The following is a 26219-nucleotide window of genomic DNA, read 5'->3' on the forward strand; positions in this document are numbered from 1 at the left end:
GGCGGGCCTCTCACTGTTGTGGCCTCTCCCGTTGCGGAGCACAGGCTCCGGATGCGCAGGCCCAGCGGCCATGGCTCACGGGCCCAGCCGCTCCACGGCATGTGGGATCTTCCCAGACCGGGGCACGAACCCGTGTGCCCTGAATCGGCAGGCGGACTCTCAACCACTGCGCCACCAGGGAAGCCCTGAGCAGAATTTGATAGAATTTATCTCCTCCTCCTCTTTGAGGATATCATACTTTTGCCACTAGGCTTCCTTCACATAGCTCTTTCCTTTATCTCTGCTCAGTAGTCCCTTCTTCTAAGTTTTGCTGGACTCTCTTAAGCTTTCATTCCCTAAATGACAAAATAGTATATGGCTCAGTCCTCAGACCTCTTTGCCTTCTACACTTATTTTCAAGGTAGGTTCACCTAACTAGAACATGGATTTAAATACCAGTCTTAATCTATAAAACCAGCCTAGAATTCACTCCTGAACTCTAGATCATGCATCCAACTTTCTACCTCCCATTTGGAACTCCTATAGGCATCTCAAACTTAATATGTCCATTACCAATTTCTTGATAATTTTTGGAAAGCCTGCCAGTCTTTTCACTCTACTCAGAATAAAAGTCAAACTCCCTTAGAGGGCATTACATAACATGGTTTCCCATTAATTTGCTTGTCTCGTCTCCAACCTTCTCTCCTTTTACTTACTCTATCCTGCCACACCAAGTACACTTGTACCTTGGGACCTTTACACTTGCTGTTCCCTCTGCCTGGAATCCTTTCCTCCAGAAACCTACATGACTTATTGTCTTATTTCAGGTTTCTGGGCAAATAATTTCTTATCAGAGAGGTGTTTCTTAAACATCTTAAATAATATTGAAATGTTCCCTGCACCAGCCATATCACTCTTTATTCAGTATTCCTGTTTTACTTCTCTTTGTTCCACTTATTATTATCTTAAATACAGCTTTTTGTCTCTATCCCCTCCCCTAGTAGAATGCTAACTCCACGTGCATAGACATTTCGCTTTGTTTACTCTTATACATACAGCTCTTAGAATAGTCATTAACTCATAGTAGGCATTCAGGAAACATCTGTGAGGTGAATGAATATCCTTTCAGATCTTTTCTATACCTAGAAGTGTCTATTTAAAAATTATTTGGATAATGCGCTCTCTACGGTTCTGTCAATTGCTTTCTTACTTAGTATTATGTCCTGAACATCTTTCTACGTCACCAAAAATAGATCTAAATCATTTTCCATAGCCTTAGAATATTCCATTGTATAGAGGTGGCATAGCTGATTTATTAAAACTCAACTGATGGACAGTTGGATTGTTTTCAATTTTTTTGCTATATCAAACAATGCTGCAACTAATAACCTTAAGTTGAAGTCTTTTGTAATGCAATTTGTCAAACAACTATTGAGTATCTGCTTTATGCAATTCACTGGTCTGAGCAATGGGATGGGAAAGCAGAGACAAATGTGACATGGTTTCTGCATTCAGCGAGCTCATGGTTTTCATTTTGGGGAAAACAGTTTACCTGGGCTATCCCGGCCTGTGAGAATTCAGATTCATTATTTCTAGATATTCTGGTATTTGAAGAGAAACTGAAAAATTTGTCTTTTTAAAAGATAAAAGTTCCTGACTTTTAACTGCTGGCCATCAACTCATATTTTTTCACAACCTCTTTTTGTGAACCACAGAACAAAATAACAACAATAATAATAAAACTCCCAATTCACTCACTCCTAATGGGCCATATGTATCCTGCAAGTCCCCAGTTTGTAAACTCTGCCCTGAATAGACACTGTCTACTAATATGGTGAATTTCAATCTTTTGGACCTTGAACCACAGCAAAAAATTCCATTCTACATTGAGACCTAACATGCACACACATAAACATAGATAAATGAAGCTAAACTTTCTGAAAACAATACTCAATCCTAACAATTTACTTAACTGAAAGGAAAGCACTCTGATCTAGTCTACTTTGATCTAGTCTATTCTATTCTAAAAGGAAATGTTTGTCTTGACCTACTAAATTAACTTCAGGACTCACAATGGTTTCAAAACTTATTAAAAACACTGTCCTGACTATGATAATTCTTTTGCCCTCTAAATCTGTGTTATCTTGTAATATCGCTTAAGAATTGCCTTCTCAGGTGCTTAGAATTTAGGGAGCCAACTAGAACATAAATAGCTCTGGGCAGGATCTGCTCTTTTCTCTTAGACCCACAGGCTCAGCAAATGTAACATATATTTGACTCTTGGATGCTGGGACTTGGGCCTTTGAGGGCCTCCACAAATCGGCTTTTATATTCTGAGTCCCAGGAGCTGTGGATCTGTAACCCTATTATTTAGCTGGAGGAGATGGTCAATGGATATCAGTTAAGAAACTGTGACTAACTCAGCCAGCTCCCCTCCAACAATGTATCTATGAACCTCAGCTTGAGAGTGAGATCCTCATGACCTCAAGGTCACATTGACTCAGCTGACCACTCCTCCAGCTCCTCCCTCAACACCTGTCCAGGTCCCGATTAGTAGATTCACTATGAAGGACAAGTCATAAAGGACCCTACTATTTTAAGCTCCATGTGATCAGAACCCTTCCCGGTTACTAAGAAACACAAATGATTTTAGTTGCCTTGAAATTAAATGTAGCCTAGAACACATCAATATTTGTCAGGTCACATTGCAAATGAGCTACTGTATTCATAATGGATGTGTCACCATCATAAATATGACACAAGGGCATTTTCAAAGAGATGATTATCCACTCTGATGGGAGAGAAATACAAGCTTAAGAAATTAACATTCTCACCACCTCCTTGTCTCTCTTTGCTTTGCATTATTTAGGGATCTCTGGTGACTCGATTGAAGTCCTCCCTGCCCCCCGAAACCTGCAGAGTACAGAGCTTTTGGAATATACACCACCCTGATATCAAAGGAAGGAGCCCTGTTGGAGGAATTGACATTTCCCCTCTCATCTCTGGGTTAATGGAAAGACCTGTATTCAAAGGTACCTTTGTCTCAGCGGGAACACCGCAAGACATCTTTTGTTTTGATTTATATTGGTTGCAGGTACAGGCTGGATCAAAGCACATGAGAATGGGAGAAAGAAGCCAGATGCATAGTTGATCCAGGGGGAAAACTGAACTATAGGACATTTTACTTCTTTGTTTAGCAAGCTGTATAATAAGTGGCCAACATTATTTATTATTATACTATTTGTATTTTAAAATTTATTATAGCATTTATTATTTATTCTTATTATTTATTATTGAGCACTCGTCATACACAAGACCAGTGGTCCCCAACCCTCCTGTTCATTCAAATCTCTTGAGGGGCTTTTTAAAACTATAGTTGTCCTGGCCTCACCCCCAAAGGCTCTGGTATAATTGGTCGTGGCTGGGGCCCAGACAGCGGCACTTTTTAACAGTGCTAAGGTGATTCTAATATGCAGCCAGGGTGGAGAACCACTGTGTTAGATACTATTTAAAAATTTTTAAATTATTAGCTCTTTCAATACCCATAGTAAGTCTATAAGTTGCTATGATTATCATTATCCTCAATTTTCAAATGAGAAAATAGAATTAAAGAGAGTTAAGCATCATTCCTATGAGTGTACAGGCTAGTAGGGGTGGAATCCAAATTTCTCTCCAGGTATTTGGATTCCAAAATGCAAAGCAAGTTTAATGCAAAGATCAAGGGCAAGAGAAACACTTTCTGCCAGGTGTTTGGGGCAAGAGTCATAAAAAGATGACTCCAAAGGAAGACAAAAAGGTGAAGTGGAAAGTTTAAAGCATCTGCAAGCCTGGCTTCATGGGTGTGCAACCTGTACATGGGCTCAGAAGGGTCCCATACTTGGTTTAATGCTCTGTGTTGCTGTCTTGGAATTCTTAATACATTTTGAACAAGAAGCCCCACATTTTCATTTTGCACTGGGCTCTACGAATTGTGTAGCTGGTATGGGTTTGATGAGGTAGGTGATTGCTTCCCTGGAGTGATTTCAGCAATTTCAGTGAAGTAGGGACCATCTCCTTCTTTGGGAGCACTTTTCCTAGAGCTGGAAAAGCAAATGTCAAAGGCATTGACAAGGGAGCCATAGAACTCTGAGTTGCATGCCCTCCCTAGAGGCAAGGGGCCAGAGTGAGGGGGTGGGGCAAATAAAAACAGCAGATGCTCTAAAATATAGGTCCTTCCATCTTTCTAAGTAATAATCGCTAACATTTATTGAGTGTTTTCTATGTTCTAAGCACTGTTTTATGTAGTCTACATGCATTGTTTCCTTTAATCATCACCATTCTATGAGATACATACCATCATTTTATCCCCTTCTTATGGATGAGGGAAATGAGATACAGAAAGGTTAAATAACTTACCCAAAGTCACAGAACCATGTAAGAGGAGGAACTGAGGTTTTAACCAGACCTGTGCACCTCCCCACTACACTGTGTGGTCCCTTAGAACATAATGGATCAATTCCTCTGTGTTCACCTGAGCTCCTGACCATTGCACTCTCCAGAGGTGCTCCTTACCAATCTCCTATCTCATAATTCCCTTACATGGAGGGAGTCAGGTGTCACAGGAAACAAAAAGTTCAGGAATTAGGAGGCTCCAGTTCTTGTCCGGTTTCATCCCTGCTGTTTACTGGTCAGATAACTCTAAGCAAGTCATTTTATTAAGTTCTTTATTTTTACCCCATCATCACCCATTCATGGGACACTTTAAATGCGCTAGGCACTGTGCTCCTTTCTTGAATTTCAATAGCAAATCAGAATAGGTCTCTTCCCTTTTGGAATATGCCTCATTCTGAAAAGGGATTTGAGGTACTTAATTACCAGTTTCAGTTTCCCTGCTTGTTAAAAAGAAAGCAGATGTGAACTGAGTTGTGGGTGGGAGTGAGGGGAAATAATAGCTATTTAAATTTAAAAATGGAAGGATTGTGATTGCAAATATGGATTGCAAATATGATCTGTTATTACATGGATTTCCACCCCTAGACAGTTTGGGCCACTTACTGAGTTCCCAAGTGCGACTCGTGATTACATGGCCAGCTATCTCGTCTCCTGTTTGAATCCTACACTTACTTTAAGACTAAGAGCAAATCCCATCTATTTCAGTTGATTTCTTTTTCTGGAATTCTTTAAAACCAAACCATAACAAGGATGGTGATTCTAAGAGTAACTAACCTTTATGGAACACTCACCATGGGCAGATGCAATGACAATACTTATTGGATTAGCTCATTTAATTTAACCCTTAAAACAACCCAGTGAGATAGGTACATTTTACAGGTGAGAGGACTAAAGCTAGGGAAGGAGTACTAATCCCAGATACTATTCCAAGAGTCAGGATTCAAACCCTGGGTTTGAATGGATCTAGTGTCCAGGCTCTTAAACACTGCTGTGGTCAACCACTTATTTAGTATTTCTATTACTACATAAATATATATTATATATGCATATTTACATTCATACAAATATTAGTATTTACCTCATATTATTTTTGCATGTTGATATACCTCAACTTATTTAGCACTTAACTCAAAATATTATTGTACATTGACTTAGAACATATGTCATGTGTTAGGCTTCCAAGCCCCTAGAGAAAGCTATATTTTAGACTTAATGTCTTATGCAGCATTTTAAATCATGTCTTGCATGGTGTAGATACTAAAACATATTGACTGACCAAAGTCCAAATGGAAAATATACAATAATACCTAACCTCAGGTCAAGCAAAAAAATCTACAGAATAGTTTATATGAGACCATAATTTCCCTTGGTTTGACATCAATTCTTTGTTCCCCAAACTTCTAGAATTTTATTTAGAAAGATAGGTTTGTTTTCCTCCCAATGAAAGAGTGGTTATTGAGCATTTTTCCATATCCCAGGTATTATCTAAGTGCTCTACCTGCCTTAAGCCACATAATCTTCATAAACATAGTGAATGTATTGCACCTTTCTGCCTGGTTTACCCTTAGGCATTTACATTTACTCCTTGTAACACCAGTGCTTCAGGGGAAGCAAACCTGTCTCCAGCTCCAAAATGAGTCTGATTTGTCTTCTATGTCTTTGATAATAATTGGTGTAGGAACTCAGGCATAAGACAGCCAACCATTCCTGGACAAAAGAATTGGTTCAGGAAATGGCATATGACTCCGTGTAAGCAAAGGAGACAGGATGGGATGTTTGCTGAGGGTATTTGGAAAACAGAAAGCCATGGAAAAAGATGGCTTGGCTGTGGACATGTCATGGCAGACTATGGTAGCCTTTTCACTACCAGCTCAAGGATGAAGTCGACGGAGAGAAAAAAGGAGGGACAGGAGAATCACAAAGAAACAGATTCTGTGTCCTGGTTAGTCTGCCCTATCTGTAGGACTTTTCATATGTTGAACCAATAAATTACCTTTATCAGTAAAGCAGACTTGAAATGGACGTTCTGTTCCTTGTCTCTAAAACCATTCTATTACATGAGTACTCTGTTATGTTACATACCAGTATTAATATAAAAGGATACAACATGAATGAAAATATGTAATAATAGAAATACATATAACATTTGCAGAGTGCTTAATGTTTTAAAAAGTGCCTATTATGCATTTTAATCTCATTGAGTTTCTATAAGCCTAATAACAGGTTACACAGAAAAGATTGCAGTAGTAGTATATCTTACTTAGGAGATGTGTTCTAAATATACAGGGGTAAAATTGTATATAGTCAAAGTTACCTTTTTTTTTTTTTACTGGTACACGGGCCTCTCACCGTTGCGGCCTCTCCCGTTGAGGAGCACAGGCTCCGGACGCGCAGGCTCAGCGGCCATGGCTCACAGGCCCAGCCGCTCCGCGGCATATGGGATCTTCCCGGACCGGGGTGCGAACCCGTGTCCCTTGCATCAGCAGGCGGACTCTCAACCACTGCGCCACCAGGGAAGTGCTCAAAGTTACCTTTGAGAATACCAGCCTTCAATATGTACAGCTCAGTCAGTTTCTCCTTTCTCTCTTCCACCATTCATTCTAGCAGTCAAAAAATATTTACTGAGCACATTCTATGTGTCACATGCTAGCATGGAGTCATGACAAGTTCTCTGATCTCATGAAAGTTACTTCCTAGTGTACGAGAAAATTATTAAATAAAGAAGATAATTATAGACTGTGGTAGTTTCTAGAAAGTTTGGGATTATCGAGATCAACAAAGGAGCAGGAGACTTGTAGTGAAGTTTGTCAGGGAAAGCCTTTCTGAGGAGGTGACTGAGCCCTGAAGGATGAGAGTGTTGACAAATGCCCAGGGGAGCATTGTAGACAGAAGGAAGAACAATAATGACAGTCTTCAGCTGGGAAAATGTTTGATGTTTGTGAGTAACAGAAGAATAGTCTACCTGGACAGTAGTGAGTGATGGGGAAAGGGGAGAAGATGAGCTCACAGAGGAAGGTGATCGTTAGAATATGCAAAATCTTTTGGTAGGGTGTGGTATGGAAATTGAATTTTATACTGATGGAGATGGAAGGGAAAACCAATGAAATGCTTTGAGCAAGGTAGTGGCATGCTCTGATTTGAGGTTTTAAAAGAATCGTTATGATAAGGGCTAAGAGAGGAAAATAAACCAAGTTAGGGAACAATTGAAGTTCAAAAATGTTATAGTAGTGTGTGATGGGGAGAAGGAGAGAAGTGGTTAGAAAGGAAATGTATTTTGGAAGAAGAACTGACAGAACTTGGTGATGTTTGGATGTTAGAAGAGAGTAAAGGGAAGGAAGGCATCAATGATGACACTTCAGCTTTTGTCCTAATCACTTGGGGGTAGAAGGATGCCATACGCATGGACAGGACTACAGTACAAGCATTAGAATGAGAACTGAAGAGCTCTGTTGAGGACCTATCAAGTTTGAGGTGCATATAGTGGGCATGTTATTGTGCAGTTGAGAAAAAAAAACACAAAGTCATATGATAAATAAGTGGAGAACCTGAGCTTGAACTTAGGTGTGTCTAGACACAGGTGGCTCCCTTCACCACGAGCCCGCATGATTTTAGCAGTGATTTTAGACCAATTGAGTTGTCTTTAGATTATCAGACACCTCACAAATAGTAATGAATGCATGCTTACAAGCTTCACAATGGTAGCAACAGCTTTTAATTGTTTGTGAGCATCTCTATTGACAAACCCCACAGAGTCGAGAAGGGAATGTCTATAGCGCTACAAGGCTAAGTTGGTTGATGGGATGAGTATCGGATATTTCCTTCCTTGACTAATTTTCCTGTCCTTTGTGTATCATCATCACCAGTATTTCAAGTGCGGAGATTCCTTTTGCCAGATAACTACAGAAGCTGTATATAGTAGTTGTGGTATACCACAGAGTTTGATACAAGAGCATGTAACTAGTAGGTAAAGTCAGATAATGATACAAATTATTTTTACCTGGCATTTGCCTACTACAACATTATTATGCAGAATACCATTCTGTATTTTAATCTTGCTGTGTTCTTATATAAGCCTGGTAAGTTAGGTTATGCAAGCGTTGTTACGATTATTATTATAATAGAGTTGCATCTTATTTGGCAGTTGGGTTCTAAAGTACAGAGGCAGAATCTTGTGTGTAGTCAAAGTTACCCATGAGAATTCTATCTTTCAGAAAGTCCAATACAGCTAGTTTTCCCACAACTATTATAATTCATTGGTGTCTGTTCCACTTACAGCTGGTAAAGTGGATGGCTTCTCTTTGGGGTCATGCAATACAGCAAGTTGCTCACTATTTCTTCCTTCCTTTTTCTTTTCCTCCCCTTCTCCCTTCCTCCTTTCCTTCCACAGATTTTATGGCCTCCTACATGACAGATATTATTCTAGATACTGGAACTACAGTGATGAACCAGAGAGATAAATTCTTGACCTCCTGAGGCTTACAGTCTAGCATACATCCTGAGAGGCACACAGGATACAGGAACAATGGTCCAGGCCCCCAGAATACACAGCCATTGCCATTAATGGTTAGCAAAACTCTTGCACTAATTAAATTGTTTCTCTCTCTTTGCTGGGCTCTTACATTTGAATTTGCATAAGATAAACTCCAGTCAGACACAATTCTGTGTTCCCATAATATATGTGAAGAAATCGTCTTCGAAAGGTGATTTCTTAAAAGCCTGATTGTAGTAGAATAGGTTTTGAACCTAGGTTTTCAAAGTTAAAGTCCTAAGTTTTGCCCCCATGAGCATCTTTCCCTCTCCTTTATATCATCAGTCTCTTGGGCCTAAAGTCTGTGCGTCGCCTTGTCCATCCTAACCTCTTGTGTCCCTGCTCTTGCCTTTTGTTTACTGACTTTTCGCTGCGTAGATATGAATTTCTAAGTTTTTATTCAGTCTTAGCCTCACCTAGAAAAGAAAGAAAGGAAAAGGTTCTTAATGACTTCATTGCTCAGTCTTTTGCTTTTGAGAACCTTGACTCTTGGTCAAGATTAGTCTAGGCATGGCTATTCAATAGGAAGGGCCTGACTTCACTGACTGACATCTTGCCCTTCCAGCTTCCCTGGAGATTCCATTATATTCCTACAAACCAGGTAGGGGACTATCATTGTTACTGAGGATAAAAATATTTAGGTGAATGTCCCTTTGCAGAATCATTTATCTTCCATTCCAATTTATGCAGTACACAGGGCTCTGATCCAAAAAAACCTGATTTATTAGGGTTTCTATTTAGGACTGTGTTTAAAGACACTATGCCCTACATTGTGGGATTGTTAAAGTAAGAAACACCCATATAATTAAATTTGGAGTAGAAAAAAATGGTGTGAAGGAGGAGAGAGAATTGTCTAAAGTACATAAATTTCTTACCGTTAAGACTTTGGAACCTTTTGACTGTGTCATGCCAGGTTGTCCTCTCCTATTACTGGGTGAAAGTAGAAAATTTAAGCGATGTCTCTTCATTTATCTGAATGTGCTGTATTATAGAGCTGCTTTAAATGTTTTGGAGTAGTTGCCACTGCAATTTTATGAAATAATGACTTGGTTTAATGTCATGCTGGTACAGTCAAGTTTTTACATTTACCTGATGTAAGGTATGAAAGGAAACAAATGATTACTTACAAATCTTTTATGAGTTAGTTTTTAAAAATAAGAGAGAGAAAATGATGAAGTCTCCTGTGAATAGAACAGTATCATTGGGTAGAAAGAGTATGGAACTGCTATGCCCTTAATTCACTGTGGAACCTTAAACATATTGCCACATTTCTGGGCCTTGGTTTCTGTCAAAGTAAGTAATGTTAGCTGCAGTGGCAGACAGCCTCAACAGTTCAGTGATTTAATACAAAAAAGTTTCTTTCTCACTCACCTCAGTCTAAGGAGTGTGTGTGGGGAGGTGGCTTTTGACTTTTCCATGTTGTGGCTCCACCGTCTTTAGCACATGGTCTCAAATTACTATTATTTTGAAGTTTTAATGGTTAACACCATTGCTCTCATAAAATTATTCTTTGCTTGTAGGATTTTTTTCCTCTTTTCTTTTTCCTACCACACTGAATGAGTACAACATTAACTTGGATAATAATGGAAGAAACATATCTCTTTGATACTAAATTGTTAGCTTCCAAGAAAATGCTTAGGCTGTAACATGTAACATTTTAAGCTTCTTAATTATTTTAAATAACAAATATAGTAACATTTTAGTTTGATGATTCCAGAAGTGTTCTTCACAAAACCTCAGCCATAAAAACAAAGATGTCTAGTTGATTCAGAAGAAAAAGTTATTTTTTTCCAAAAGGCATTTCCCCAAATTTCTTTATGGAATTACAATGTTTTTTTAAATTCTTCTCTCTTTTCTTTCTCCTCCAAGAAAAGCAAACTGAAATTCCAAGTATTACCAAGTATTTTTTTTCCTTTAAGTAGAATATCTGCCAACATCTTGAGGAACATATTTTGAATAATGCCAGTGGAGGAAGTAGGAAGAATTAGAGGACTTTAATAAAATATTGCAAAGAAATTTAAAAAATGGTATTTGGGGTGGAATAATCTGACAAGTGTGTGGGACAGACTGGTGAAGGATGGGACCAGAGAGGCATGCAAATATATTTGAAGTCTCTAATTAAAAAACCCCACAAAAACCCAAATACAAATAAGCAAGTTAAAAAAAGTAAATGAAAACCAGGGACTGTTGCATCTGCTATTTCAAAAGAAAAATAAAAAAAGAAAAGAAAAAAAATAAAAGGAGTGAACGATAGTGCGGAGTGGTGAAAAGGGGGAAAACAGTATATAGACTACAGGAGGCAGGAGAGCAGGGTGATTAAAGGGAATAGTGTTGAGTCAAACATGTTGGGATTTATTTCTTGGCTCTCCCCTACTACCTATGGGACTCAGGGAAAGTGGCTTCACCTCTCTGACCCTAAACTTACTCACCTGAATACAGAGGCATAATTACAATACCTACTGCATATTGTTGTTGAGAGGATTAAAAAGCACATTGCAAGTGCTCATAGAAGACCTTGTGTTACCACTTTTCTTTCTTTTTTTTTCTTGAAGTATAGTTGGTTTACAATGTTGTGTTAGTTTCAGGTATACAGCACAGTGATTCAGTTTATATATATGTATTCTTAATATACATAATATATATGTATATTCTTTTTCAGATTCATTTCCCTTATAGGTTATTATAAAATATTGAATATAATTCCCTATTATCACTTTCCTTATTGAATTTGGATTACTTTAAAGAAATTTGGAATGAAAAATGAATTTTTATTATAAATAGGAGATTTAATTATTAAAAACATTTTTTTGGAAAAATTATGAATCCCCATTCTTCAAGCTATTATAAGTAGTGAATACATCATGCTTAATAAAAGGTTACTGTGGTTGAAGGGAGAAGTCTATCTACTCACTTTCATTCCTATCCACCCTGAGGTGTTATTCAAAGAAGCAGTGTAGAATACCAGGAAATCTACAGTTTATTCTTTGAAAACCATTGGATAAAAGTAAACCACCAGTGACGCTTTTTAAGATGAACCGTGAGAAGCTCGTGGTACAAGTAGAAGATCCGTTTCCCCACAGGCTATGTCTAAGTAGAGACAAATAAACATATCCTAACCAATGTAAAGCATATGGAACCCCCCAAAATCTGAATTCCAGGGCTAGAGAGGAGAAAAAGCGAATGAACACTCTGCCTGATTACTGGTTTTAGAATTTACTTGCTTTAGGGCTTCCCTGGTGGCGCAGTGGTTGAGAGTCCGCCTGTCGATGCAGGGGACACGGGTTCGTGCCCCGGTCGGGGAAGATCCCACATGCCGCAAAGCGGCTGGGCCCGTGAGCCATGGCCGCTGAGCCTGTGCGTCCGGAGCCTGTGCTCCACAACGGGAGAGACCACAACAGTGAGAGGCCCGTGTACCAGAAAAAAAAAAGAATTTACTTGTTTTCATTATTCCTAACAAAAATTTAGTTTTCATAGTAGTTATTATAACTTTGCAGGGAAGGTGTTGGGTCTTATTCACTATGAGATCCCCAGTGCCTCACTCAATACATGCCACTTAATAATGCTCAGTAAATAGCAGAGAAATAAATGAATGATGAAGCAAGTGGATAAAGGAATGAATCTTTGCATGAAAGAGGCCAGTACACATGGAAGTACATAAATGGATATGAAAAAGAAACACTTAAAAAGAAGAATAAATCCAACTTGGCTACACCTAGATGCACTAAATGAAGGAACGGAACTTCCTGATTTGTAAGAAACAAAACAGCTGAACTATGGGATTTTCTTCTGCCTTATAATTCTACATTTTGTGAGTTCCAGCATTCTCTAACTCTTTAAGCTTCATTCCAGACTGCATTAATAGTAGTGCATTTGATAGAAATTTGGAATTCAGGAGGGAAAGCCCATGTGGAAGAGACGATAAAAGAATATACTTTGAGGCCTATGTATTGAAGATTGGACATTGAAGCAGAACTACCTCATAGACAGCTGAAGATATGGGACAAACTAGGATGTATAAAGATTAAATGTTGTAGTTCTCAAGTTCCTTTCCTCCAGGACAATGTAGTTTTTGGTAAGGAGCAATCTGCTAGCTGAGCACTTTTGGTATGCCCTGAGCATCAGTCATTATATAATACAGAAGACATGGAGAGCACTGGTTAATTGGGTGAATTGATTACATGGAGGTCAGTGAATAGAGAGTCTAAAGTAATGATAATGATAATAGCTTACATTTACTAAGCATTTAAGTGTTTCAGGTACGTTAGTATTTTCATGTATTTATATAGTCCTTCCAGCGCTTCTGTGATTAGATCAGGAATCTGTGAACTTTTTCTGTTAAGGATCATATGGTAAATATTTTAGACTTTGTTGACGATACAGTCCCTGTTACAGCTACTCAACTCTGCCCTTGTAGAGGAAAATAGTCATAGATGACGTGTAAATGAATGAGTGGATTTGTTCCAATAAAACTTTATTTGCCAACCCTGGATGTAGGTCAACACTCCCATTACCGTCTTTTAATCTACAGAGTCAACTCTGTCTGTCTATACCAGAGCCCATTCTCTTAATCACACCATTACATTGTTCAAAGTAGGCTTCAGAAAGAACCTCAACAAAGGAATGATGGCTGCATTGGAAAGAAAAAACTGGTATTTAGACACAGGGAGACCAGATGGCAAAAGTACAAATATGGTCCACCAACACTAAAATGAGGGAGGTGAAGCTAGCAATGGCTGGGAGAGAATGGGTATCGTGGGGATAGAATCCCTATGAATTTCCAACTGACTGGATACACGATGGTGCGCTAGGACTGGGAATGCAAATGCAAGGGTTGCAAAAGTATTATATGAAAACAGGTCCTGACATTGTGCTTGTAAGCTGTGGCTATTAAGAAAGAGAAAGCATCACTTCCCCAAGATGAACCAACCTTACCTTTATGAATCAAAACACTGCCTTACCCCAAGCATGAAGAAGATACATGGGGTATGACCATCAGTGCAAATCTCCTGAATAAACTCCCTGTCCTACCAGAGCCTCAACACTGCCCAGGGCAGGGCCACTTCCCTTCTGGAACTGGCCCTGACCTAAATCACAGATGTACTTGGATAACTGCTTGGCACAATTGCCCGGAGGAACTCCCTGTAAATCCACGACAAACTATGTCACTCACATAAACGCTCTTGCAGCTAGAGATGGTTGACAGGGCCTAAAAAAATACCTTTTGCATGTTTTCAGATTAGTGCTTATGCTTTTGCTGTCAACGTTGCCCACCTCTGAGAGGTGTCACAGAGTCTGTTCATGGCTAAATGCCCGAGATTTTTCTGTTCCTTTCATTGGAAACAAATCCTTTTTTCCAGTTTCCTGCCTTTTGTAGCTACATGAGAGCCTTAGCTAGGGTCTACATTGATTCAGAGCTATTATTCCCACGATTGTCTCCTTAACTTGATTGTAGGCAAGTTGAGGGCTAATGGCAGGGCAGTATCTCCTTTGTTCTTCTAGTCTTTGTGTTAGCACATAGGGGGTCTGCTGGTTGAATCCAACATCAGATAATAAAGGCCCCGGACATCTCACGTGGATACAGCAGGGAGACTAGGGACTATAAGAGCTCGTGAACAAATTTTTAGAACCACTGCAGTAGAAATAAAAATGATGTTTAAGTTTTCACAATACCTTTACATGCCAGAGGAATATGAAGCTAGGCATACTTCCTTCTGTTGATAAAAGAAATACTTGGTAGCAGACATTTTAAAACTTTTTAGTATAAGTATCTAAAAAGATTTCAGCTGCTCAGAAAATATAGAAAATAAGGATGCCACGGAGGTAGAACAGACATGATTACTCTCGCTATAGAAGCTGAAAATGCCAGGCACTCAAGTTTCCAGTCTGCCTTACAGCTCAGGCATGGGCTAATGACAGACTTGGTAAATCAGGCTGCTCACTCCAGGCTTTGGGTAGTTTCTTAGTTTTGGATCTCCCTTGAAACCTGGAAACATGGTTTTTGGTTAGTTTGTTTATTTGGGGAGTAATCCCTAGAAGCTCAAGGGAAGGAATAGGAAAGAGAGAGGGGATGGAGGAAAGCCCATTAAAAGAAGTATTAATGAGCAGATTACAGCTATACACAGCTGAGTCTCAATCTTCCTGACCACTGTTGGAAGAATCTTCTAGAAAGCAGGTTAGAGGAGCCTCAGTGAGAAGCTGGGCTATTTATCCACCAACTTCTATACATCATTGGTTGAGGCTTTTCCCTATGCATGGGCTAAGTGAGCTCCTGGGCTCCAAAGAAAGTCCCAGGAGGCAAAGTAAAAAGACATGAGAGAGATGGGAGATGACCAACGAGCCATGAATTGTCTGCTGTAGTGTCAGATCAACTCAGAGCTGGGTGGAGGGGATATGGGGCAGGGTGGGGCATCAACAGCAGCTGCTCCTTGTTGGGACCTAGATGCCAAAAGAACAAAACAGTAGGGGAGTCTTCTGTGGTGATGAAGCCCTGGCTGAAGCGCTCAGACTCTTGGATCAGTGTTGGTACCCAGGGTAGAGTGCTAAAGTAGTCAGTGATCTACTCTGAGTTCATTTCATTCAATCCTCAAGACAGCTCCTTCACATCAGGTGAGGAGGAAACAAAGCCTTAGGGAGGAAACCACAACTTGTCCACAATCATACAGTTGCTATTGCAAGAAAAGATGTTCCCATTCAAAACGTGCATCATCAATAGTCAACAAATGGTGGCTTCTCTTAAAATTTAGAGGAAATTAAGAATGTTAAAATAATACTGGTAATGATCATCTCAGCTCTTTGTAGAGCACATGTCAGTGTGCTTTCTTAAACATCTTGTTGACTTTGCTTCATTCATGGGGAGGTAGTCCTAGTCTCTTTTTACAGATGGGGAAACTGAGGATCCTATAGCAGTAATTTGCCCAGGAAGCTATGGAATCAATTTCAGTGCAAGTGCAAGTTGTCTGAGTCTCTACCCAGCATACTTCTGTGCTATGCAAACAGTGCGGTTCATTTCCCTTGTAGGTGTATGCCTCTCCGTATTCAATTCCCGTGAAACCTTTCATGAGGTCAAAGTATCTGTTTGCAGAAGTTTTGAAAAACCCCACTGTTGCAAAGGTAAACACAAAACCTTAATACATATTTCAGTCTCCCTAGTTGCAGAATGGAGTTAGCAAACAGTTGACATAACCACCTGCCATTCTCTGGAGAGAAGAAAGATTTAGACAGGATGTGAAATCTGGGGAAATGGTTCCATAGAGAATTAAGACCCTTGTAAAGGAAGTCTCTGGTTGTTACAACTGGATATGTATGAGTATTTCCTCAGGATTTAAAAGACAACAAAATTAGATTTTACAAAATATTTTCCTAGCGACGGTTTGCTGATCTAGACATTTGGATTTTGTGTGCTTTCTCTCATTTTGGAAAGACTAAGGGTGGAAGTGAATGGCATTCCATATGAAATGTTAGAAATTTTGGCTGTACACAGTTGTCCCCATAACCTACCAAAATGTGCAGCTCTGCCACGGCAGGTGATGTAAGGCTGAAGGATGGAATGGGCCACTTTAGAGTCAGTTCTTTTTGTCACCAGCCCGCAAATGCACTGAGGTGTGTGCAGTTTTCAACTCACTGAAACCCTTGCGTTAATTAAGTCATGACCTTTGTATATTTGACCATTTGGGTTTTTTTCTGATGCTCCCATGATAAAAATGAATGTGAGAAATAATTAAATTCCAGGCCTGGATTATTGGACTGTCAGAATCTGATAACAAGAGAACTCCTCTTGGGTTTCTTCCTGTTACAAATATATCAAACCAAAAGGGGTGAGAACAGAATAGTGAAAGAAAACTGTTGTTAAAAACTGGTATCAAATAATGTATGCATAATTGCTCATTTGAAATCAATACATTATACAAAGCACCAGAAGGTGATGCTGTGGGCTGGAGAAGGCTGTATCAAGATGAATTTTTACACAGCACACACATGCTGAGCAGTACGGGACCATTCTTCGAGTTAGCGTTTTCAGTTATCTGTTACTGCTTAATGGAATACACCAAACTCAGTGGCTCAAACAAAAACCATTTCATTTATTTGCTCCCACATCACAGCTGGGCTGCTCCACTGGGGCTCTAGACTCTACTTGCGAGATGGCCCCAGTCACACCACCGGCAAGTCGGTACTGGGTGTTGGCCGGGAGCTTGAATGGGGATCCTGGCTGGGGCCTCAGTTTTCTTCGACATGTATCTATCCATGTGATTAGGTTGGACTTCTCCCAGCAAGGCAGTTTTAGGATAGTCAGATCTGACCTGATAGCAGGCTACCCCCAGAGTGCAGAAGCCGAAGCCACAGGCTTTCTTAAGACAAGCACAAAGCAAACACATCATCATTTCTGCTACATTCTGTTGGTCAGAAAGTGGGTCCAGGTTCCCGGGGAGAGGACTACAAATGCATGTGAATACCTGGAGTATTGTTCATTAAGGGCCATTAAAGTCTACTATTGATACATTAGCTCTGTGTATTATAATTTAGGATCAATTTATGTACTTTCCTTTGGGAATTCGATTTGTGTGCAAGGATGTGAAATCGATGCCCTGCCATAATGACCCAGGTTGGAGTGTGCAGCTATCCTTGTAGGCTAGGCAAGGATGTGAGTTGGGGAGAGGTGTGGAATTGGACACTTATGAGATATTGAACTAGCACTGTCTGACAAGCTTTTTAAAAATCCACAGTATTACCTGTTCACAGGCATAAAATGCCAGGAACAATATGAAACCTATCAACTATAATACTAGAAATAAATATTTAGCATAAATTATTTGGATAATTCCCCCATTATGCTTTCAAGCAATGGAGATTTTAAGTGATTTGATTTAAATACATAGTAGTAAATACTCCATTTCTCTGGAAGAATTGTGGAAACTTGGGTAAAAATTTCAGCATACCATTATATAGCAGGTACACAGCATCCTTTCTTCTAGGTGGGGAACAACTGTGACCTAGGAGTGGAGGAAAATCTATTAAAATTCAGACTTAAGTATTACTGAATATACCCCCATCAAACATAGTTATCCTCACCAGCATCATTAAAATTTGATAATTTGTTACTTAACTTTCTGGAAATGTATCAAAGTTAGGGTCTCTACCCTTGCTAATGGGACTTTTAAAAACACGTCTTGGAAGTTTATAACCTAAAGCAATGTACCCATTGATCAAAGTTTCTGCACCTACAAGTTTCATGATCATTTTCATAATGAAGATTTCTGCCTGATGTTAATTTCCCTAAGGACTGCCCAGTTTCTTAGAAGGGATATTTCCTAATTTATGTACCTTGTTAGTGAGGGCTCTGTAACATCAAGGAAGATAGCTAAGCACTTGTAGCCTGAGTCATGAGAAAATGAGGATAGCCAGCAATTATTGAGCATGCTCTCTCTCTGCCACACACTGTGTTAAATTATTATTATCACCATCTCCATATCACTTTTCTTTTCAAAAGAAAAACTGAAATACAGAAGAACTAATTATGTAAATTAGCAGAGCCAGGATTCACATCTTCACAGCTTTCCTTCTAGATCTAAATGGTGAACGATTGGGGGACCCTCTGCAAAGGCACACCTTTCTAGAGCAGGGGTTCTCAAGTGTGGTCCAAGTGTGGAAGGGCAGAATCTTGATCCTACTTCAGATCTACCGAATCTGAAGCTCTGGAGGCAGGGGCCCAGCGATATGAGTTTTCTGCCTCCTGGTGATTCCAGCACATGTTCAAGCTTGAGAATCACTTATTTTGATATTTACTTCAAGAAAAATGCTATAAATCACAGGTTTTACTGTTCAATGCTATCACTCCAAGGGCTTCTCAAGGAATCTACTACTCACCAAAGATCAGCGTACTTCAGAGAAGTGATCCACATCCAGCAAACATTCCAGATACGGCCTGACTAAAAGATCTTGTCTTTCACATTTGGCTTAGAATCTGAATTTGCTCTATTTCCCGACTCTCCACTTGAGTCTTCAGTTTCCTCATATTAAAATATAGATAATGATGTTTGCTTTCTTCCCTCACAGAAATAGTCTAAGAATTAATGAGCTATATTAAACTCTTTCAGTTCCTGGAAGAAAGGCAGTATGTAAACACTATATTAATATTTGAAACAAGTTAACTTTTTCTATGTGAATAACAGTCTTTTTTCTTTTGGTGATCAAACATGTTGTTTTTTCCCCAAAGAATTTTTTGATTTTTAAAAAATTTCTTCTTTAAAGGCACCAGACAGATATCTTTCTCAACACCAGGGGAAGAGTATCAAGATGAAAAAGCACTTTTTCTGAGAAAAGCTTAAGTTTTAAAATTCCTGATTTCACTGGTGGTAAGAGGCAATGTGGTGATACACCAGGAACCCTAGGTTAGAGATCCAGTAATGCCAAGTTTAAGTTCTTTCACTTTTTAGTTTTATAAACTAAGGTGGCCTCTTCCTCTTTCTTGGCTTCAGTTTACCGAACTGTAAAAGGTGACAACATAGCACAGAATTATAGAGTACAGGCCCTGGCTTCGAACAACTAGGTGTGAATCCTGACTTGGCCATTCACCAGCTGTGTGACCTTAGGTTAGTTATTTACCCTCTCTGATTGTTCATCTCCTCATATGTATAATGAGAATAGCGATAGAATTAAGTGAGGCAATACATTTACAATGTTCAGCTCAGTGCCTGGCACTCAACAAGAAGTGCTGGCTATTGTGATCAGTAATAAAAATTCACGTGTAGACTAGATGATCCCAAAGAGGCCTCGCTGCTTTGGAATTTTAGGATGCCTTTTGAAGTTTCTCTCAGACTCTCCAGTTGCTTTCTTTCCTAGGAGTCAACATTCATCATGTATTAACAGAGCACTTACTATGGGCCAGGACCATTCAAAGGACTAGGGCTACACTGAGCACAGATAAAAATCCTTGTCCTTCAGGGGCTTACATGCAAGGGGGAGCTGGCCTTTCCTGAACTCTTCTGGGGGCGTAGGAAGTACTCAATACTCCAGTCTTAGTTCCCTTGAATGGAATTCCTTTTTTGGACTGAAAAATCTTCAACACAAACAGGAAAATATTTTTCTTAGCCTTCAAGGAGATAAAGATTTCCCTTTGATGAGTGTTTTGCTTATTTATTTATTTTTATGAAGGAACGGCTTACCTCTCAGTGATGTGTAAAGAATTGTAGGAAGGAGGTGGGTGTCCCTACTTCATCTTGCCTGAATTGAGAGAAAATTTGATAAATTAGGGTGGGTTGGGAGGGAGGGAATAGCAGCTTGATTAACAGGGAGCAAAAGACATTTTGAAATCCATCTGTGTAGCTGCCAATCCCTGTTTGCAGGTTTAGAAGAAAGGGATTTTGAAATGTAGCTACCTGTCTGTGTAGGGGAGTATTCATCTATCTAGTGGTTTTGGGAAATTTGAAATGATGCTCTTCCAATCTGTTGGGAGGAGGATGTGTTTAAGCCTCTCTGGTTTCAGACAGAAAATCTTCCTCCTGATGCTCTGTCTCCATGGCACAGGAACAACAGTGCCAGATCTCAGCTGATGTAAACATTTTAAGCAGGAAGGAGTGCACTTCTTTTATTTCTTATGACATAAATTAAACATCACAGCAGACATCAGGCTGGAAAAAGTTACAGGAACCTAAGGTACTTCCAGCACTTGATTAATGCAGTCTGGCCAATGGGTTCTGAGGGGCAGTGAGATCACCAGCAGGTGTGGAGCCCTGGGAGATTCCTAGCCAGCCCCAAAGACAGACTGGGGCTTGGGAGGGCAGTTGTTCTGGCTTCGGATGTTGTATCGTACGCAGTCTGTTTAGGTATGGAGACAGGAATTGGAAATACAGGCAGGTGAGTTGGCTGATGGCCTTATCAGCCAACTCACAGAAGCACAGAGTCATGGTCAGGACAAGCTAGGAAGGGTCAAGACCAGAGGCTAGGCTGGGCTGGTGAGAGAAGGAGCCAAAACAGTGCCCAGGTTATAGCAGAGGCTGTGTCAGTGTATTTGTCCATATGGAAGGGTGTGGAGTCATGAGGAGGCCTGCTGGCCAAATAAGGTCAAGTCCAGATTGCTGAGCCAGACTGCATACCAGTTTCGAGTCCAGAGAGACAGGTTATAGTGGATGTGTTAGTTTCCTAGCGCAGCTGTAACAGATCACCACAGACTTGATGGCTTACAATAGATACTTAATCTTTCACAGTTCTGGAGGCTAGAAGTCTAAGATCAAGGTGTTAAAGGGGTTGGTTCCTACTGGAGGCTCTGAGAAACAATCCATTCCATTCCTCCCTCCTAGCTTCTGGTGGCCGTGTGGCAATCCTTCGGGTTCCTTGGCTTGTGGATGCCTTGCTCCAGTCTCTGCCACCCTCTTCTCATTATCTTCTCCTCTTCTGATAAGGACATCTGTCATTGTTTAGGGTGTACCCTAAACTCAGGCTGATCTCATCCTGAGATTCTTAACTGTTATACATCTACAAACATCCTTTTACCAAATAAGGTCACCTTTTCATGTCTGGGGTTTAGGACTTGGTCATATTTGTTTTGGTTTATTTAATTTTTTTTTTTTTTTTTTGCCCATGTATTGCAGCACATGAGATCTTAACTCCCCAACCAGGGATCAGACCCGCGACCCCTGCAGCGGAAGTGCAGAGTCTTAACCACTGGACCGCCAGGGAAGTCCCCCATATTTGTTTTCGGAGCTACTATTCAACCTACTATAGTAGACACAGAGTCAGAAAACTTGGGTTTTTAACCCCAATTAATAGTATGATAATAGCCACACTTTAAGTTTTTACCATTTGTCAGGTGTTCATTCATGATCAATAAATATTTAGTGAGCATTCACTATATGCCAGGTACTATTCTCGATTCTATGACTTTAGGAATGAACAAAGCTGGCAGAGATCTCTGTCCTCATGAAGGCTATACTCTAGCGGGGGCGGGTGGAGACTGACAAACAAAGAATAGATTGACGTATATAGTATGTCTGATGGGGATGAGCACCATAGAGAGAGTGAATTATGGGAGGTGGGTAGGAAATGCTGGGGTGCAAGAATGGAGCAATTTTAAATAGGATGGTCCAGAAAAGCCTCAGTTAAGGCTACTATTTGAGCAAAGGCTTTAAGGAGGGGCAGGCATGAGCCTGGTAGATGACTGGAGAAAAAGTCTTGCAGGTGGAGGGAACAGCAAGTGTAAAGGCTCCAAGGCTGGAGGATGGAAGATGAGTAAATGGGCCAGCCAGGCAGAAGAGGAGTGAACAAGAGGGGAGAATTGAAGTAGGTGAGATGGCAGAGGTAACAGAGGCCGGGTCATACACATACACCCGGCTATTCACTGTAAGGACTTCGGCACTGGCTCCGAGTGGAATGAGGAGCCATTGGGCATTTTGAGAAAAGGCGTGACATGATGCGGTTGCATGATTGCAGGATCACTTCTGCAGTGTACAGACTTATGTGGAGGTGAGGGCAGAGCAGGGAGGCCATTGGGACTATTGCCCCAATGCCAGAGAGGGATGACTGGAACTTGGACCAGAGGAGACTGAGAGAAGCGATGGGGTGCTGCATGTGTTCTGAGGCTGGAACTACTAGAGTATGCTGATGGTTGAATGTAAGGAGTCAAGGATACTTTCTCTGAAGGATGCTTGGATCTCTCACATAGTTGCAGTGACACAGTGCTGTGGCCGGAGTCACCTCAAAGACTTCCTCACTCATATGCCAGGTGGGTGATGCTGGCTCTTGGTTAAGACTTCTGCTGGAATTGTCAGCTAGAACATCAACACATGACCTCCTCATGTGACCTGCGTGGGTTCCAAATGCAAGCATCCTTAAGAGAAAGAATTAGGTAGAATCTGTATTGTCTTTCATTGTTTGACTCTGGGAAGTCACATAGAATCACTTCTATCATACTTTTGATCAAGGCAGTCACAGAATTCTGCCAGGTTCAAGAGAAGGCATATAGACACCACCTCTTGCTGGGGGAGTAGCAAAGTCACATACAAGTCACATATTAAAAAAAAAAACGTGAGATGAGAAATGTTATTATAGCCATCTTTGGAAAATATGATCCACAGCCAGGTGGAAGATATTATTACAAGGGAAGTTCATCGAGGCAAGAAGGCTTGATAAAATCAGACAGATTGGGTTCTGGGTTTAAGCTAGGCACGAGTAAACAGAGGGAGAAATTTAGAGCAAGCAACTAGAAACAGCTTCCCAGGGTTGCAGCAGAGCAAGCAGACAGCATCATATAGCCAGATGATGATGGATGTGTAGGCCCAGAACATTGTTGCATTTTTTCCTATCATTTTTATGATTTGTTTCTGAACTTATAAAAGGAGCCCAGGTAATAATGTTATAGAAAAAAAGAGAAAAAAGCTATAGGGAAATGTAACAGGAAAACAATTACCCATCATCCCACCATAGGTCCAGAGTCCATATAAATAAATATGCTGGTGTTGAGTCCTGTTGTCTGTCTGGGTGAGCCCCAGTGCAGAGCATAAAAACTTTGGGCTTGGAGATCCCACACACCAGGGTTTGAATTTTCTTTTAGCTGGATGATCTTGGGCAAGTTACTTCACTTCTCTGTACTGCAACATCCCAATCTGGAAAATGCTGACAATTATGAAATAATTCTATAATGTGTCCCAGGGGCTGGAAAATAGTTGGTTCTCAATGCACATTAGCTTGTAAAATCATTATTAAATAAATACATCATTCTTTTTATAAAAATGGTCTCATTTACAAAAACAGCACTCATGCTGTTTTTATCTGCTTTTTTCACACAGTTTTATCTTGAACATATTTCCGTATGACTCTGGAAAGAGGCACCTATATCCCTGTCTTTATGAGATACACACCTCCCCATTATATACATGAACTAGAGCTTGTTTAACAGATTATAATTGTTGGATACTTACCTTTTTTAAAAATTAATTTTTACCTATTATACATAACACTCCAATAATCAACCTGAATACTTGCCTAATTATTTTCTTACTGTCTGGCACATTTGTTCAATAAGCAGATGAATAGTTACAAATTTCTAGAAGTAGATTTGCTGGCCCCAAACTGTGCCATTCAAGTTTATTTTTTAATTGACTTTATACAATGAAAAATTTCAAACCAAAGAAAATTAGGAAGGATTGTATAATGCACACAGATATATGGCTAGCATCTGTATTTAACCTGTTAACATTTGCCTTGTTTGGTTGATCTGTTTTTCTTGAGTATTTAAAAATAAACACATCCATCATGACATTTTACTCTAATACTATTGTGTGTCTCATAAAAATAAGAACATTTTCCTGCAAGACTGTTATACCATTATCATATATAATAAAATTAAGTGTAATACCCTAATATCATCTAACACATTTATTTTTAAATTTCTGAATTGTCCAAATTGCCTTTTACATCTTTTACAGTATTTTTTTCAAATTAAAACCCAATCAAGAACCCTAATTACCTTTGGTTGTTATTGTCTCTTAGGTGTTTTTAAATCCAAAACAGCCCCTAGCACCTTTGTTTCCCACCTTTAACGCTGATTTGTTGAAGAGCCAGAGTTGGTTGACCTTTTCGCCTGCTGACCATTAAAAAAAAACCCATTTTAAAGAAAGTTCTCAGAAGTGAAATTGTTGGGCCAAAAGGCCATCCTGGTTGTAGGCAGCCCTCCTGGTGTGAATACAGGCTGCTCCAAAGTGAGGCTCTACTTGGTAGACAGGTGCCTGAATTGTAAAGGTTGACTTTGGCAGGCTGCCGGGGAGGTCTTGCCCTTCCAGCAGGGATTCAGGGGTTTGCTGTTCGCTAAAGTTTCCTCAGAATAAGGGGGACCACTGTAAATTAGTGCCAGAAATAACACTCTGGTTTAATGGACAAGGTGGCCTGAAGTCCGACACGAGAAAACAAGATGTTTTGAGAGATTTCATTTGATTCCAACTTCAGAGGCAGGTGAGTCTCTCCTGGGTACGTTTCTGTCCCTGCTGGTGGGGTGGCTGGAAGCAGACCTAAACAGTCCCAAATGTGCATCAAAATCCTGGTTCTGCTTGTTACTAGGGTAACTTGTTACCTTGGAAAAACCACTTAAAATTCCATTCTATTTTGTACTCTGATATGTGCAAGGGACTGAGCCCTTTCTGTTGGACCTGTCTGCCTTACATACTTCTGGGTGGCAAAGATATGGCCTCCTTATCCTCCAAGATAGAGCTTCTCAAACATTTACATACATAAGAATCACCTGGAGGGCAGAGAGGGCTCATAATAACCAGCTGAAATTTTGATGAAGTAGATAAGCCCAGGAATCTACTTTCCTTAACAGGAACCCTAAGAGATTTTGACTCAGGTTGTCCAGGACCGTGCTTGAAAAAATCTTATCTGGGAACCTCAGTTTGCTTGTCTGAAATAGGTAACACTTTATAGCCATTACTATGTGCCAGACACCCTTCCTACTAGTTTATACACATTGACCAACTCATTCCTGCCAGCCACCTATGAGCTAGGTATTTGTACCCATGTTTTATAGATGAGGAAATTGAGCTCAGAGAAGTTAATTCCGAAGATTCACACTGCTAGTAGGTAGTAGAGCCAAGGTATAATACATGGTGGTGTAAAACTTAAATTAAAAAAGTACCTCTTACTGAATTGTAAATTCAGAAGTTCTTAGAGTAAGAGAGGTTGTTCCTACTCTTTGGTGATTTGCAAGGAATATTTCCCATTATGGTCAAAAAGATATGTGTGAAATACCTTTTTATTGAAACTGAGGTTGACTAACAGAAGGTAGATGAATGCTTGGCATATAGCGAGCACTCAATGTGTGCTTATTGAATGAATGACTAAATATATTCTAATACGTATATTCCAATACTCTGCAAAGGTTAGTCCTTGACCCCAGGCACTGATGACCTACTTCTGTGTCCTTTCTTGATTTTTCCTCTTTGTCCAGTTCTGCTTTTTCCACACAATACCACCAACTGGAGAGCCAGTTCATCAATTATGTCAACTGTGGATTGCCAAGTGACCTTGCTGCCTTTGCTATCTCCTTTCCATCTGCCATGTTGACATGGTAGGGAAATCTTTGAACTGAAGCTTTTCAGAGCAGACTGCTAGTACTGACTGAGTCACTGGTCATTGGAACATCCCACAGTCTACTCCCCTAGCCACTTAAAGCTTCCAATTTGTTCACATAAAAGTGATGTTTAAAAGCACAGGCTTTGGTTCAATTTTCAGTTCTGACATCAGGGAAATGGATTCAGTTCTTTGAATGTGAGACACTTGCTCTATCAGGTGATATGAT

General features: G+C 40.0%; 1 protein-coding gene across 1 annotated transcript in view; it reads left to right on the top strand.

The window, feature by feature from the left end:
* Positions 1-26219, top strand: part of TAFA1 (TAFA chemokine like family member 1) — a 776700-nt gene that overhangs the window by 155431 nt on the left and 595050 nt on the right. The window contains exon 4 of the mRNA XM_027121352.1: positions 2849-3011. The gene's annotated coding sequence lies outside the window, so the exon portion shown is untranslated. The remainder of the gene's footprint in view (positions 1-2848; positions 3012-26219) is intronic.

This window comes from Aethalodelphis obliquidens, unplaced genomic scaffold (genome assembly GCF_003676395.1).
Source record: "Aethalodelphis obliquidens isolate GAN/ISIS:26980383/991018 unplaced genomic scaffold, ASM367639v1 scaffold22, whole genome shotgun sequence".
NCBI lineage: Eukaryota > Metazoa > Chordata > Mammalia > Artiodactyla > Delphinidae > Aethalodelphis > Aethalodelphis obliquidens.